This window comes from Chrysochloris asiatica, unplaced genomic scaffold, assembly GCF_000296735.1.
Source record: "Chrysochloris asiatica unplaced genomic scaffold, ChrAsi1.0 scaffold00021, whole genome shotgun sequence".
NCBI classification, from domain to species: domain Eukaryota; kingdom Metazoa; phylum Chordata; class Mammalia; order Afrosoricida; family Chrysochloridae; genus Chrysochloris; species Chrysochloris asiatica.
Window position 1 is genome coordinate 10,129,887 of NW_006408539.1, and position 8,162 is coordinate 10,138,048.

Here is an 8,162-nt window from a genome sequence, read left to right on the forward strand (position 1 = left end):
TAACCATTTCCTTTTGGTACAATGACTCTGTGTATTCCTTCCATCTTTTCTTGATGCATTCTGCATCATTCAATAATTTGCCCAGTGAATCTTTCAATAATGTTCATGGTAGAAAGCTTTAAAAAATAATAGAAATGTGGATAATAAAATATAAAAACTAATCACAGTCTGGTATTGTCCATTGACTGACACTTAAAGCCAGTGCATGTGCCATCAAATCGGCTCCTATCACCCCAGCATCTCCCACTTTGATGAGTTGTCTTCAGCCTTACAAGCTCCTCCCACTAATGACTGATGCTTCGCCACAGGGGATCCCTGTTCAGAATCCCTAAGTCTTCACATCCTGCGACTGTTTGTGAGCCCTCACTTGTATCACCTGCAACATCCCTCTAACACCCAGGGAGTAACTTGTAAGTTTGAACTGCTGACCCAGTGGTTGACAGTTCATGGCTTATCCTACCACCCCACAGCAGAATTAAAAAAAAAAAAAAAAAAGTCAATGCATAGTCTCCAAAAAATGTTTTTATAACACATATTACTACACTGGATGCATGTTCTAGAATGTATTTAACCAGTCTGCCTTTTGACTTGTCCTTGTATTTTACTATTCTAAATAATGTCGTAATAAAAACCCTGTGCACACAGTTTTGTATGAACCACTGTTTTGGTGGGATACATTCTTAGCAAAGTCTGTCCTGGGAAATTCTGATCCCTGCAGAAAGGTTTGACCTTGTGAGAATAGCTGGACCTCTCAGTTCCCCTCAAACAAAAGGCATTAGAGGAATGGAAAGTGGAAACATTACTTTGAATCAACGCCTGCCACTTACCAGGCTCCAAGATTCTCCTTGGTAACCAAGAAGTTAGGTAGAGGATTTATCATGTGGCATCGTGGGTTAAGCATTGAGTTGCTAACCACAAGGTCGATGATGAAAACCCAGCAACTGCTTCAGGAGAGAAAGATGAGGCTGTCTGCTCCCATAAAGGCTGACAGACAGTCTCCGAAGCCCTAGGGAGTCATTGTACTGTGCCTATAGGGTGCTACCAGTCAGAATGTACTCCACTTTTCTCTGCTCTAGAACGCCCTGGGTGGTACAAATGCTTAGTGCACTTAGCAGCTAACTGAGAGATTGGAGGTCTTTGTGAGTCCACTCAGAGTTGCCGTGCAAGGGAAACCTGGCAATCCATTTCTGAAAAATCAGCCATGGGAGACTCTATGGAATACAGTTCTCCTCTGACACATACAGCGTCAGAGTCGGCTCAATGACAACTGCTTTTCTTTCTTTTTTTCTGCTCTAACTTTCAGTGCTTCTGTACCACCCTAGCACACAACCTTTGGATTTGACCCCCAACAAGCTGACCTGACCCCATTCAAAAAGTGCTCTTGCCTCCCCTGGAGAAGGCCCTAGGGCTGAGACAGTGGAGTGGAAACTTCTCCTAGGACAAAGGACACTGGCAGACTAGAGTTGCTTCCGAAAGGTGAGGTGGAAACCGCACCGGGTGAGATTGGGTTTCCCCAAGGACACCTAACCGTGTTACCCACACTCCACGTCTGGGCCAGGTTTCTAGTTTTCTCAGTGACAGCATTAGGAAAGAGTGTGAATGAAGAAGTTGGTGTAGAGGTTGGGGGAGAGAGAAGGAGGGAGCCAAAAAGGCTAGGGGTCCAGGAAATGTAGGTGGATTGACCCATGACAGCTACACGGCTTTCATCAAGTTGTCAGAATAAAGTCAGAAAACACCTAGAAAGCATGTAGCCTAGGAAACACAATACATATTGCTTCCGGTTTTTCCTAAGTCACTTTTTCTAAATTTTCTTCACCTTTAAACAGCCACCACTCTCTCTAATATCACAGAGTTCTCTGAAGCCCTGGGTTGTCTTCATCTGGCATGAACCCCCTGCAAACAGCTCCTTGTCTGAGAACAGGAAGCCTCTGCCTGCCAAGGGTTGCTCTGGGCACGTGCCCAGAGAAGAGCTGTCCCTGGAAGACAGCCCACCAGGGCAGCAGGTGTGGTGACAGAACACTGTGTCCTGCTGACAGGATACTCCTGGCTGGTAATTACTGTCCCACCTTGGAAGCTCATCAGGACCTGGCTTGGCTCTTGGGCTCTGAGTTCCCAGGGGTGTTAAAGGGCTGCTGTAGGTGATGCAAATGAAAGATGACAAACAGTCACAGGATGTAAAAACTTGGGGACTCTGAACAAGGATCCCCTATGGCGAAGCATCAGTCATTAGTGGGAGGAGCTTGTGAGGATGAAGCCAACTCTGCCAAGTGGGGAGATGCTGGAATGATAGCAGGAAGTACTGAGCCAGGAGCCCAAGGCTTTAAGCTGCAATCCTGGCTTTGCCATAGGGAGCCACAGTACTTTAAATTATCCGAGTATTTTTGTGTGTGTAAATAGGAACAATGTTGTTGTTGTTGGTATGTGCTGTGGAATCGGTTCCCACTCATAGTAACCCAGTAAGCATTTCTAAGGCTGTAAATCTTTATGGGAGCAAAAAGCCTCATTTTTCTCCTGCGGAACAGCTGGTAGTTTCAAACACTGACCCTGAGGTTAGCAGCCCAATTCGTAACCACTACACTACCAGAGCTCCTTAAATAGGAACAACAATAATGATAATAACAATAATAGTAGCCTTTCTCTGATTCTAATGAAGCACCAAAAAAAAGTAGATGAAACAAACACACTGCCTTCAAGCGAATTCCAACTGCTCACACTCCTATAGGACCTAGTACAGAGTTTCTGAAGCTGTAGATCTTTACCGGAACAGACAGTCTCTTTCTCCTATGGACTGGCTGACGGGTTCACACTGCTGACTTTATCCACTTTGTTGTTGTTGTTAAGTACCATGGAGTTGGTTCCGACTCATAGTGACCCTGCATATGGATTCTGAGGCTGCAAATTTTTATGGGAGCAGAAAGCCTCATCTTGTTCCCACAGAACAGCTGGTAGTTTAGAACTGCCAACCTTAAGGTTAGCAGCAGCCTGATTTGTAACCACTACGTTACCAGAGCTCCTTTTATGAAGCACAGTTCCTACTATTCTGGTGAGTTGTTGGATTGGAAAGATAAAGCTACTGGGAGCAGTGAAGTGGTTGGAAATCGTGTAAAGGGGCTATTTGGTAGGAGGGAGGAAGTTGATGGACTCACTGGTCAACAGGGTTAGTTTCAGAAGATGCCAATGCATCCAAGAGATGGGCGGAGAAGAGCAGGACTGGAGTGTAGGTCAGGACTGTAGACAGAGATGTGAGGTTCACACATTGATGAAATTCCTTAGTGAGTAACTGAGCATGCGTCTGACATGGTCCTCGGTTCTAGAGCTATGGCAGAGATCAGGACAAAGCTTCGGCCTCTATGAGGCTTGGGTTCTAATACTCAAACCCTTGAAAACGAGGGCTTCTAAGCACAATCCCCTACACCAGCCTTCCTCACAGTCTGACTCCAGAGAGAAGAGTAAAGCTGAAGTCAAGTAATGTGGGAGGCAGCTATGCTCAACGCTGTCCCGCCAATAATGGCGGCATGTAACCTGGGAAGACAGAACAAAGACAGTGAACATGAAAATCAGGCAGGGAAGGTACCATCTAAGAACAAGGAACCAAGAGAGTGTCATACCATGAAAGCCAAAAGAGGAACTGAGTGTCAAATGATCCCAAGTAGTAGCAAAGGCAAAGTCACTGAATTTGACACAAAGCTTGCCTGTGGCGAGCTTCGGGCAAGGGTTTTTGATCCTTGTTTGGCATGGCAGTTATCTGAGGAGCTATAAAGCTACACCCCACATCCTGATTCAGTTGATCTGAGATCCTGAGCATTTGTATTGTTTTTAAGTTGCTCTGGTGACTCCAATGTGCAGGAAACATCAGGAAATATTGCTTTCAGAAAAATGATTTGGGTAGAGTGGTAGCAGGAGAGTCTTTTCAGTCTCCACATGGGACAAGGCTGCTTAGTCTCTGTCACCGTCTGCCTCACTGGGTGATCTGTGTGTCTTATCTGTGACTCAGAATACAAGCACTTGCTGTGCCCAAGTCACAGATTTCCTTCACAAGTCAAGAGGGGATAATAGATGTAAAAGTACTTTGTAAAAAGATTGAAGTGCTATAAAAATGTAAGGTTTATATGCTTGTCAGCTTTTTCCTCCCCCAAAGATGGACCTAAAGATAGTGATTCTCAGCTGTGAAGGCCTCCATGGAACCAGCATCTCTTTCCACACCAACCACACCGGCCTCACAAAGACAGTGTGCCCTTTGATAAGGCCTCACAGCCACTGTCTAATGTCCTGATGCCATTTGCAATGCATGCTGGTTCACAGTTGGTCTTGCTCCAGATCTACAAGAGATGCGATATCCAAGTTCTTGTAAATTAAAATTGCTAAAGACATAGCACAAACTTAAAGAGTCGAAGAATGCTGCTCTAAAGACACAAAATATGTTTAATGTTTTAGGTCTCCGTTTAGTTATCAATCCTACAGTTTCCAGAGAATGGTAAGGCAAACAACAGGTTGAGAGACTTCAGGGAGAGGAGGCTAGGGGTTGCTGATGCTTCGGGATTAGAAAAGCTTTAATGTCCTAGGTAGATGAAGAAGGACTGCCCAAAATCTGAGCCAAAACCAACAGTCAAATTCAGAGGCCACCCCACAAGGTCTACCCTCATGGTATGGTGCTGTGAGTTAATGCAGTATAACGCAAGGTCGGTTTGAAGCAAAAGGTAGACAGTTCAAGCTCACCAGCTGCTCCTTAGAAACCCTGTACAGGGTCACTATGGGTAACAACAACTTATATAATAATATATGTTATGCCAGTTCTCCAAGAAATGAAGATATTCATTATTCCACAAACTCTTCAAGTAACACCTGCCCCCATGTGACACTATTTGGTGTGGTGAAGGTTCATTGGGGAGGTTTTCTGTAATCAGATAATCAAAGATGTGCTTTCTACTCACTTTTGGTAAAAATGCAAGAAATGTAATTCTTTGTCAAAGAAATAACATATGTAATGATTGAGGGTTTTTTTGTTATTGTTGTTTTCTAATGAGCAATTTATATTATAGCCAGAATAAAAAGGTGGGCAACTCCTAAGTAGGAAATAAGCAAAGTGTCAGATGGTATGTAAGTATCAGAGATACTCTGGGGTAGATCAGTTACCACCCTCTTGCCTTGGAGCCAGCTCTGACTCCTTCTATTCTAGTCAGTTGCCAGTAGGGAGAAGGTGCTAATTACATTCCTGATCTGCTTGCAACTCTTTGGATATTCTCCACCCATTTGCAGAAAAGCTCCCTTTGACACGGCCCTTTTCAAAGCAGATGTAGACACCCAAATCAGCACTTCTTTCTTTCTACTTCATGTCCAACAAGACTTAGACTTTTTTTTGTACATAAAACTGCAAAAACTACAGGACAAAACAGGACTTTGAAACAAAGGTACACAGAGCCTTCACATGTTTACATCATCCTCTCACCCATTTAAAAGCTGCTTTTCTTGTGTTGAAACATCCTTGTAAAAGGCTTGCCATATGAAGACATGCGTATAGAAGCCAAGGCTTGGCATGTCCTGGACTCTGTTTTAAGTGAGAAACATTGACTCTGAAGAAGCATCGTTTATGCCCCAGGGTACGGAGCCTAAGTTTCTGGCCATGATCAGCCATGAGATTTGATGGAAAGAGTAGCTTTAGAGTCATTCCTTCTTTTTTTTTAAAAAAAAAAAAAAAAAAAAAACTTTTCATTGTGAATTGAGTTCACAGGGCAGATCATCAGCTTTACATTCAACAAATCATATACTTTGTTTCATTACAATGATTATAACTCCCTACATATACCATCAGTTAACAGTCTTTTTCTCTATTCATTTTAGCTCCTTTTTTTCAAACCCTCAAACACTCAGGAACATATAATAATTTAAACAACCAAAGGGCACATTTTGCAAGCCTGCCGTCACTGCTTCTCTGGATAGGGCCCCACATTCTGCTTGTGCTCTTCTCCCTTGATGGTCCTAGGGTTCTCTGTTTCTGGACTCTAAGACTAACTGCTCCCCCGTTTTTGTTACAAAACTTCTACCTTTACAGTTGTGAGAGTCACAATTAGTCATGATAGTAATTACTCACTATTGAATCATAAGAATATTATCCCCATCTCTTTTCACCAGACCCTTCTAGATGAGATGAAAACTATTCAGTGGAGACTATTCAGTATCTTCCCCCACCCACTCTTAAACTAAACTTCCTCTTGAAACAATGTAAGCCAGTGACTTTGTGCCTTTATCGCCCCCTCCTTTTAGGCAGCCAATGTCTAAGTTGCCTGTCCCTACCTACCCTGTGTAGAGAGCGGATCGCATTGATACTTGATGTGAAGATTCCTTCCCTCTCTGTTGGCATTTTGATCTACTATTTCCATGAGTATAGGTCAAGTTCGTTAGAGTCATTCCTTCTTATATTAAAATCCCATACACTGCTATGATCTTGACAAGTTATTTTGCTTCCATTGTTGTGTTGTTGCTGTTTCCCTAAAGGAGTGAAAATATACAGCATCATTGTGGACGTGAGGTGAGATGGAACACGTAGATCATAATATAAAACATGATGTAGCTCAAGTATTTCTCCAGTCCTCCCGAGACTGAGTTTTTCAACATTAGGAAGCCCAGTGACCTCTTCCATCTCTTTGAGAATGTCCTGTGAACCAAACCAAACCCGCTGCTATCAGGGTAATTCTAACTCAGAGCAACCCTACAGGACAGTGCAGAAATGTTCCTCTGAGTTTCCTAGACCATAAATCTTTACGAGAACAGACAACCTCATCTTTCTCCCGTGGAGGGGCTGGTAGGTTTGAATCACTGATTTAACTCACTACCTATCAGCCTATCTACTATCCCTTTCTGTGAACAGAACATAGACAGTCTCAGCAAGAGGTGCCTGTTTATAACTGTGAGAGTCTAGGGTCTGGGTTCCAGGTCCCCAGGTGGTGCAAACAGTTTGCACTCAGCTGCATAGCCAAAATGTTGTCCATTCAAATCCACCCAGTGTGCAGTGGCAGAAAGATCTGGCAACCTGCTTCTGTATATTGTTGTTTTTGTTGTTGAGTACCCTAGAGTCGGTTCTGACCCACAGCGACCCTGTATAGGGTTTCCAAGGAGCAACTGGTGAGCTTGAACCGGTAACCTTATGGTTCAAATCGACTTTGTGGTCCAGTGCATTATCCCACAGCTCCACACCAGGACCTCTCTGTATATTACAACAATTGAAAAGGAAATGCTATGCAAGAATGCCCAGACTTGGGGGTCATACTCATTTGACGTGGCTTTGATAGCTTGATAATCAGAACTTGACTAGAGGAAGATAAAAAAAAAAATTTTTTTTTTAATAAAGGGAACAAGTGCAAATAGCTACAATTTGATGAATTTGACCTATACTTATGAATGTAGTAGCTCAAAATTCCAACTAATAAGGAAAGAGTCTTCATATCTATTACCAATCCTATCCCCTCTGTATACAGGGTTAATAGGGACGGGCAACTTAGACATTGGCTACCTAAAATATAGGGACTATAAAGGCACAAAGTGACTAGCTTACAAGTCATTGAGAAGGAGTTTAGTTTCAGAGTGTATTGGGGAAGGTAGAATCCCTAGAATAGTTTCCAGCTTATCTAGACAGATCTGGTGAAAGGAGATGAGGCTAAGATTCTTATGCTTCAATAGTGAGTAATTGTTATCATGACTATTTGGAACTGTCACAATTGTAATGGTAGAAATTTCGTAACAAAAAGTGGGAAGTAGCTAAACTTACAGTCTAGAATAGAGGACCCTAGGACCATCAAGGGAAAGGAGCACAAACAGAATGTGTGACCCTATTCAGAGAAGCAACACCAGAGATGGAGGCAGAGATGAGGACATGGAGAGAGAGTTGAGGACTCTAGATTCATTGAAAGAGAAAGGCTGTGTGCTGGTGACCAGGAGACAGGCTTGCAGAATGTGCCCTTTGGTTGTTGAAATGATTATATATTCCTGAGTGTTTTTGTGTACAACCCCTTCCAAAAAAAGCCAGAGGGAATAGAAGCAAATACTGTTGAATGATGATGCACAGAGGAGATTGTAATTATTACAGTGAAACAATGAGTGTAAAACCCATGTTCGCCCATGTAAACTATCACTCAATTCACAATAAAAACTTTTTTAAAAAAAAAGGC